The following is a 9,675-nucleotide window of genomic DNA, read 5'->3' as shown; positions in this document are numbered from 1 at the left end:
AGGCTGTCTAACTTGCTCACTGTTCATATTCACCGAGACATACTTCATACTATGAAGTAGTATACGACATGATGCCTAACGGCTGGTCATCCCGCTTTGGCTTCTGTCGGGTGCCCCATGGGCTGACTGTCTACCTAGTATCTGTCGTGATTGTCGTTGCCCTTCGTCGTGGGATGATCCCCCCAACCTCCATCTCCCATCGGTGTAACATCTCGTTCTCTCGCCAATCGGCAGCAGCTGGTGATCCCCACTATGGAGAGGATCGTGATGTGCGAGCACCAACAGCATCACCCTTCTCTTGGCTGTCCGTGTCGTTGGTTCGACGCTGGGGCTACGTAATCCGCCCAATTTCTTTGGCCGCGAGGCACTCGCACACCCATCCATCTATCTCAAGAAGCACGGGAAATGAAGGGCCAGAAACAATAAACCTTCCCAAGCAGATGAAGTAGCTTCTGCTGGGTAGTTCGTGAACCTGCAGCGGCTGCAGATCGCCGTCAGGCCGGCCATCCACGTCTATTTGACTTTGGCTAGGCTTTAATGAGCACCTGTCAACGACTCAGCACCCGCATGAAATCGGCGAACCTTGTTGAATCGTTTTGTTTCGATACGGATTATTTCTGCTCGCTGGCTGTTAAGGCCGGCAGCCCCCGTTGCTTTGACTCGGCTTCCGTATCGAGAGAAAGCAATTAATTCCCCACGCAAGAGTGACGATCTTCTTGTCCTCAACGAGCCCAGCCAGAGAGAGAGAGAAAGGGATCCATTCGAAGAGCGAACCGAACGACATGGAGCCCAAGTCCCGTGATTCGGGGTTTGAAGTGGACGACGTCGTCGGGCTTTGAAGCTGCTAGCGCGAACATGAGTCCCCAGCGCACCCGCCTCCTCCGTTGTCGATGGCGTCGTTGGCACATCACAGATCTCTCTGCTCGACAAGGGGTCCTCCAGCGAGTCCTCTTCGACAGACAGGCTGCCATGGGCGGGCCTGCTCTGGTTCGCTGAAGCACCAGCCTGCCTTGAGCTTAGCTGATGCCAAACGAAACGGCGTCCATCCAGATCGGGGCCAGTGTGTGTGAGCGCGCGTGTGTGTGGCACACCCGTCAGTCAGGCTTTTCGTATCGACGTATCCCTTCCCTTTCCCAGGCGGTTCTCCCCCCGCGCGCGCATGCAGACTGGTGCTGCTGCGTGTTGACCCTGCAGTATGGGGTACCCTAAGGCGCGAAGCGGTCGTACCTCGGAGCCTCTTTTGATTGCCCGTAGGTCATATCGTGGCCCCCATATAGCCCTTCATTTTCGTTCCCTCCTCCCCCCAAGGCGGCACGCTCGTAGGTGCAGTAGCTGTAGATGTAGCCCGTCCACCGGTTGCGGATGGTCACCTACCAAACACCGGGCTACTGTGCTGGCAGTCCGGCTCTCTCGTAGTGGTGCAACGTTGGAAACGTAGATCGTCTGTCTACGCTACAGAGAGGTACGAGAAGGTCGGTCTCGGACCACGGTGCAGTTGTTCCCGATGTAACGACTCCGGGCCACATTCACACACACACAAGACGAATCTGTGAATAGGCTCACCGGTGAGGCGTTCCCTCCCTCTCTTTCGACCAATCCATTGCGTGTGCTGCTCATCTCCGGTACAAGGGAACGCGCAGAAGGGCTGGGCTGGCCTCTTGGGCCCTTGTACCTCTAGCCGAAGTGCACTAACGCGGTGGCCGCGGTGATCGTCCTCGCTGTCTTTCGGGTATTATCCCAGAAACGCCGCTTTGGGGCGTCTTGGTCAGCAACTGAAGCACGTTGCCGTAATGCTGCGACCGCTGGTTTGGGGTCCCCGCCGTGCTGATCTCGAAGAATATCCCACGCACCCGGACGGGAACTTGGGATCCCACCATGACGGCCGATGATGTCGTTTGAAGCCGGCACTGCGCTCCCGCGTTGGAAAACACCCCGGTAAGCAGACGACGCGCGGTGCATCTCTCTGCTAAAACATCCGGAATATCCCAGGCAATGCCATTGTGATGTTCGTAGGATCCTTGGGAGATCTTCGACGGGGCTCCATCAAAAGCGGCTCACCGTCGACAATGGGGGAGTGAGGGAGTGAGGAGTTTGTACCCAGGGCCTCATTACTCCGAACGAGAAGAAATAAGACATGGGGTCAGATCACCGCTGCTTGTCTACATCATCGTCTACGTATGTGTCTCGACCTCTCAGCCGTCAAATGGTTTAGGGACAGCGACAGCAACCCCGCGAACACTTGGCTCTTGCGGAGAGAATGCCATCCGGATGCCCCCTCGCTGCCAAATGTCCCGTTAACTCTAAAATCGAGTAATGGCAACAGCTTGTCTTGCAACCTACCGTGTGCCATGTGCACCGCTTGGCGCATGCGTGGGCATTCTGAAGCACGAGTGGTGTCACGGAAGACCAACCGACCGATGTGTGTTTGGTGCGGATTGTGCTTCAGGTTCGATTAATGCCAGTCGCGCATCCGATTTTCTTCAACCCCCTTACACCTCTCAACCGCCAGTCGTAGATCATCCAACACCGACCCGCCCCATTCACCAGGTGATGAGTGTTAAAAAGACAAGGGCACACAGCGAGGCGGTCAGATGTATAAACTGACGGCTGGTCAAACACGAACAGAAAAGTGCCACACAGTCTCGCAGTAAGACAGTACACAGGTGTGTGTCTCTGTGTGCGTCATGTCTTTATCGTATGTCTTCAAAATCCCCGAGAGCTTATGTAAAGTGTAGCAAGCAACTGATGATCAACAGCAGCCCGAATTCCAGCCGGAGCACCCACCACATGGCAAACATGCTCATGGCTCATGGCACTCACGAGCGCACCAAGACACTACGCAACTGCCGACCGCCTGAGCTCCGCGCACTATCATAGTAGGTTTCGTCGTAGTAACCCGACGGTAAGCTACAGCCACTCGGCACTTATTGAGACGAAGGCGTAGCGTATGAGCATTCGGGAAATCTGCTCAAGAAGAAAGCCTAGGTGCAGCGACAGCGTCTGCCACTGCCGAAGTTAGTCTTGCGGTCGCTTCTGAAGGCATCTCGAGACTCTCGGGAGGCAGCCATGTTGATGTAGCGTATGGAAGATGAGTATGCACGGCGGCGGCACATCCCATGCCTTGGCCATGCCATCTGATGAAATGAACAATGATGTCGCCCTTCTCGAAATCCCGCCGCCAGCGCGCGCGCGCGTCTGGGCCAATGGACGGTGCCCAGTACCGGTTCGACGGGCGTCACCAGCAACGTTCATTTGGCCTTGCGCGGCAGGGTCGCTGACCAGGATGCGGAGCCAAAAAGCGTAGTGCGTACAAAGATGTAGAAAGGATCTGTCGATCAGCACAGGGGCAACCCGCCCAACCCTTGGCTCTCATCCCATCAGCTTGCTTTTGGGAGCCGTCCAGCGTGTTGCGTGCTCCACCACCGCCACATCCTTCTCAGTGTGTGTGTGTGTGTGTGTGTGTGTGCCTTGTTGTTTGTTCCTCCTCCAAAATTCTCTCTTGCGGGCCGAGGAGATGACGAAAGGCGAGAGAATTCCGTCGCTCGCTCTTGGGGAAATGAGGCTCAAACATTAGAACGAGACACTTTGAGGGGACGCGAGGAACGTGTGTCTTCTGTCTTCAATAGCCATGAGTCTAGCTTCATCTTTCCGTCTTCGCCTCGCCTCGCCTCGCATTTAACCGCTTTTTACGCCTCCTCGCCTGTCCGCGGACGGCGGACGGCGGACATTGTCTTTCCTTCAACGCTCGCTCTGTGTACTAACGAAATGCCACACACCCCTTGGCTGTGCCCCTAGAACGTCTGTGGAACGACAACCCCTGGAACCCTTGCCGTCCCTCGGCTGCGTTGAGATTTCCGAAAGTGGGGGAGACGAACAAGAAGGACGACGCGGAAGCACAGGCCCCAATTTGCTTTCCATGCGGTCGGCCGCTGGGAACAGCTTTATTAGCAATTCGGGGCCAGCTCCTAGGTGCTGCCCGCCTCGCATTGAATAGGCCCCGGCCAGCGAGATTTGGGCAATTCAACTTCATCACAACAACTAGGGCTTCCGATAGTGACGCGGACAATCTCGATTAGATCTCTGCTCGGCCCCAGAGAGGCGCCAGATTGTCCGGACTGAAGATGGCTAACCGAGAGTTTCGGCTAGAGCTGTGGCGGCGGACACGAACTTGGTATGTTCACTAGTCCGCACAGTCGGTCGGAGACAGCAACAGATACACCGTAGACAGATATTGCATAGGTAGACATGCAGACGGTACAAGGACACGGAAAGACCCTCGTCTTTGGCCCCCAACTTGGCCACACAAACTTCTGACTAAGGGAACCAAGGCCCAGTTTACTGCAATCTACTGCGGCATGTCGTTCGATTCTTGATTGAACTTGAGAACAACTGACATGAACCCTCGCAACGTACAGAATTTAGCCTTCCTATTCAGTGAACGTTGCCTCCCTCATCCTTCTCCAACACATTTCCGGCCGGCAATCCCATTGGACGCCTCTCCCCAATCCTCCCGAAAGTTCCCTACGCTCACGGCTACGTCGTTCTCTACATGCGCACTAGGGAAGAAGAAGAGGGTGTGCGAAGCACCGTTCCCAGGCATGGGAAAGAAGCTGAGGCCCACGGGACAATCCTGTGATCTCCAGCCTCCGCGACGATCAGCCGGGAGTCCCCTGCCCTGCGAGCACCGCTTCTTTGACTGGACTGGACGCGCCGCCCAACGGGGCCAGATACCACGCGAGAGCTGCAACCTCTTCTGAAAGCGTGCTAGACGACATCAGAGAACCGTGGTTTGAGTGGGCGGTTTGGACCTGGAACCCGTTCTTTATCCATGACGCCAAATAAGGGCCCTTGTTCACGGGATCGCTGGCCGCGACTCGACTTTTTGCGTTGCTCTCCATCACGCTGAGTCGGTGTCGTCGTGGTCGCTTGTCTATCAAACACGTACATGCGCACCACCGATTCTCTTCACAATTTGTTGTGTTGTTGTTTCCTCTGCCGCTCGTGGCTAGACCTGCATTTATCCATCCTGCCTTTTCTTTCGCAATGTACCATAGCCAGTAGCCCTCGTCTTGCAGCCTCTTGGCTTTTCTTGCCCCCCTGTTCACCTCTCCCGGGCCTGTCAATAAATCGCAAGGCCCCATGCAGCGCTCCCCCAATCGATCGTCCATTCGGACGTCAAGAACGGGCCCGGGGCCCGGGATGGAACTGCGGCACTGTCACTCGTTGCCATTTCCTTCTCCCTCCGCGTCCATAATGCTCCTCTGGCTCTGCGTATGGACATCTCATTCGACGCCTACGGGCGTCATCATGGCCTGACACTGGCCGTTAGTCTGGTTCCCGTGCTTCCGCCCCCTTGGCTTCTCTCTGGGCTTGTTAGAATGGCCGCATCAGCCACAGCTCACGCGCTTTTGGAGAGAGAGTCCATGGACCATCAGTCCCGTCCTGCCAGCGAACGGCAAATCCCAGCCCAGTGACACACAGACACACACCAACAAGGCCCTAGCCGCCCTAATCCTCCAACGTCGCTTGGTGGACAAACATTCCAGTCAACGACATGTTGTCTCTTCCTCCGACCCGGACCGGATGTTTCTGTCTCTCTCTCTCACTTGCCCCCCTCCTCTTCCTTACACCCACTGGACAGCCAGAACGAACGCCCATCATTTCTTTGAATTGCAAGATACATCCGTTTCCAGAGTCTCAACGGGCGTCTTCGCGGTTGCCTTGCGCGGGGGAACGATGTCTGGGGTTCAGAAGCCTGAATTCACAATTTCTATTAATAACGCCCAGCAAGCAACAACCTGTCAATGCGATGAGATTGCCCAATGTGGAATATGTCCGGGATGGGACGTCCAATCGTGTGTCTCTCTTGTTTATTTTGCTTTTTCTGAAATCTTTGTCTCTCCGAACTGTAACGCCAACGACGGTGGTTCAGAGACTGAAGATCCAGGCTCCCTTCGCCATCTTTCCCAACTCAAGTCTCCTTCTTTCCGCCTTCAATTTCGACAAAGTTAGGTCGAGATATTGGCGATGGATGCATCAATAGACTGGGAGAAGGGGGAGGAAACACATTTGGGGGGTGCCGACACATCATTGCTACTCCTGCGGCAACCCATGGATGTCAATGACAAGCACATGCTGCTGCTGGCTCCCTGGGGGAAATGCCGCCTCTCGGGGAAGCGAAGCCAGCGAATGGAATGCAGACTCATCTGCAGGCCGTTGCAACCCTCATGCTCGACCGGTGCGCCCGTCGCCAATCTTCCAACGCATATTACCCGTGCCTATGGCCTGTGCCGTCCTCGGTGTGCGCCAGCTTGCAGGTAGAGGGGGTCAAGGTGAGCGGGCAGCTATCGACAGACAGACAGACAGATGCACGATGACCATCGGGGGGAGTCTGCGGTGCAACACGAGACAGTCGGACGGACCCCGGCATGTCGGTTGTTGTTCCCCTCTGCTAAGGCCTGTCCAACGCGCAAGCCTGAGGGAGGAGGGTAGGGAGCACGCTGCAAACTTAGCACGTCTGTCATAGCTGCCTCGTCACGGATGATGGATGTCACCAACACTCGGTACCCGCTGCTGTGCTGCTGCTTGCTGTTGTTGATCCTCTGCCCACCGCATCGGACAGACCCAGCGAAACAACCGTTGAAGACGGATGACCAGCGGGCCGCATATGCTCGAGAGCTTATGACACGTACGGGAGCAACGCGCCCACCAATTGGGACCGACCAAGATGCAGTTTGCTTGCCAGTTCAACTGCACATCAGTGGGTAACCTACCATACTTTCTTCGTTGTTCGGACTGTCGAGAGGACGTCCGCTCTTTCTACGACGCAACTTGCCTTGCCGCCTTCAGCGCCTGGGACGCGCATCGGAATAAAAAGAGTTGCAGACAGCATGACCAAAGTCCCCCTTCTGCGCTCAGCTGCCCTCAGGCGAAACAGAAGAGCGTATCCACCATCAAGGACGCAAATCCGCATAGCAAAATAAGCCTTGCTCATCTCTCTCGAACGACCTTACGAGTCGGACACCTGCGGGGAAGAAGCCAGGTTCAATACGATAAATTTGGGGATTCTCGCGGGCCTAAGAAACGCTGATGACTCGCAAGCCACATGGCGCGAGAGAAGGATGACCCTGTTTACGTCCAACGAGGGCTAGACAACCGTTTGGGAATTGCTCATAGTGTCAAGACAGGATGATCCCCCTTCTTACGTCCCAGCCCTGTCAACAGGAACGAAAGGCGGCTTGCGAAATGAGCGGTGCTCGCCCTTTCCTGCGCTATGAGTGGAACAGACACAGACAGAGGAGCAGCAGAGGAGGACTAAAAAAATAAATAAAAAAGGAAGACCCCCGGCCCCCTGCTCCCTGCTTGCGTGGGAAATCCCTATATCCGCCTGTGCTAAGACAGCCCCGAAGTCCCGGGTTGCTTTTTTTCTTGACAGCTTTGTGACACACAACAACAACATACCACGACACATACGCAATTTGCCAGACAGGAACGGGCTTCCTGGCCGGCGAACGGACGCCGGATGCTTTTTTTACAATTCGATATTGCAACTCTCCCATCATATGTCAGCGCGGCCCGCCGCCCATGGGGGTTTTAAAGGAAGGCTGCGTTGCAAGTGTAACATGCCACGGGGCGGGCTGTTGGGTCGGGGCTTCATGGATGGCTTTCATTATCCGAGGCAGCTCTGTCCTGCGGAAACCTGCATTCATCCTCTTAGCGGCATAGCCGCCTGCTGTGAGGAGCAGGAAAAGGTGGAAGGCCCCGTGTCATTCTCCAATATTGCAGGAGACGGATAGGGACTGGACGCCATGCGAGGCAAAGGCACAGCTGAAGCCGCGGCAGCAGCAGCAGCATTCGTTGGAAGCAGCAACCTGTACCGAGTTGTCGGGCGAGTTCCGGATATTGCCAATGCGCCTGCTGACAGAAAACCGGCTCCGAGTGGGCAAAAGGGCAAAGGCACGGCATCTCTTCGAGACAGAAGCAGAAGCTCATGCAGGTCGGACCCCCTCGAACTATCCCCAAATCGACAACTGCATCGCGGACATGGGTCCTTGCCTTGCCCTGCCTGTTCTGTCCCTCACCCCCGTTCCCTTTTCCCCTCAAAAGCAGAAAAGAACATCACCCCCCCTGTGCCTGTGCCGCGTCCGCCTCTCTCACTGTTCGATGAGGGAGTGCGTGTGCTTGACGTTACACGGGATGGAGTCACGGTGTCCACAGATCACCGTCCTTGATAATTACCTTGACGTCGTTCTGGCTGCGGACGAGGCTCCGCGAGTGCTCCGCGAGTACCGAGCCTTTGGAGCTCTTCTTCCCGGCAAGCGCTGGGAACAGGGAAGGATCAAGAAAATATTGGGTAAAATTGGAGTCGTTTGTGAGAGTTTCGACGGAGACGGCAGGGACAAGAAAAGAGCGAGCAGAAGAAAAATTCCAAAAAGCGAGAGAAACCTTCCATTACGAACTCTCAACGTCTCCTCATCGGTGGGCTCCTCACGAGGGACACTAGCTGCTCAGTGGATACTCCGCCATCCATCAACAGGAAGCCTGCCCACAGTTTCCTCGCCGCCGGGATCAGATAAATAGGGGTGATCCCAGCAGAGACACGTTCTCCGCGACCGTTTGTGGGCTGCAGAGTTGCGTCGGCCGATACGTACTACGCAGCCCACAACGATACGATCACGACCGCAACCAAGGAAGAGGAGAAGGGGCCCGTCAACGGGCAGGCAAGATGGCGCCCTCTATCGAAGTTGCTGTATACTTCAAAGTAGCATGTATTCATGACACACAAACGGGAGGACTCCGAGTCGAGCTTAACCTCGATCCGGTGTCCACTGACTGGTTCTCTTGTCCCTCCCCCCTGGCAAGGAAACACCGAGGCTGTGCTTGCATACGTATCGAAAATCGTGGGCCTGGGGCGACTGGGAGGACCGCGATTCAGAGGATCATTTCCAGGGATCTTGCAAATCGCAGCGTCCATCCCGATTCCCCGAACGTATTACCCCGAAAGAAACTCAGCGAGAGGGGGGTAAGATGAGCATGTTCAGTGGGTGGGAACTGAGCAACCTGGGCAGTATCTCTACAACTTTGGTACAAAATCATGATGAGCAGAGGGGAAGAAGAAAAAGCGACAGGCAAGAAAAACCTTCCGAGGGAAAGGAAGAACGCTGCTGTGTCATGGTCGGACAAGGGTGGCGGGATCCAGCAATCTGGAGTTTCTGCCCCATCCACCGCACATGCTGTCATACCAAGTCCACTTGAAAGGGGAGAATCCCGGATGCTTTGAGAAAGTCGCTATTTCCAAGCAGAGGAAACAAGTGACGATCAGCATCCTTCGAGCCCTTTCATTCCGACCTCATTCCAGCAGATAGATGAATGAAGACTCGTCGGCCGGGCCAGGCTGGGCCATCTGCGCTCCGCTGACATCGACCATGCCTTTTCTTGTTCCCGCGTCTGCCCCGTCCCGGCGTCTCGCAAGATCTCGGCCGGTCTCGCATGTAACGTCCCTCCCGAACGGACCTTATTGCCGCCAGTCTCGCCAGAGGGGAAAACCGCGGTCGTCCTTCTGTCCCAAATGCGCGGCACAGGTAGCACGGCACATGCTCAGCTCCCACGAGATCATGCGTGTACGTTACCCATTCATAAGCATCCACTCAGCTGCCCAGAGACCGTTCTCAACGC

This window comes from Colletotrichum gloeosporioides (genome assembly GCF_011800055.1).
Source record: "Colletotrichum gloeosporioides strain Lc1 chromosome Unknown consensus_30, whole genome shotgun sequence".
Taxonomy (NCBI): domain Eukaryota; kingdom Fungi; phylum Ascomycota; class Sordariomycetes; order Glomerellales; family Glomerellaceae; genus Colletotrichum; species Colletotrichum gloeosporioides.
The sequence above is the reverse complement of the archived record's forward strand: the minus strand, read 5'-3'. Positions refer to the sequence as shown.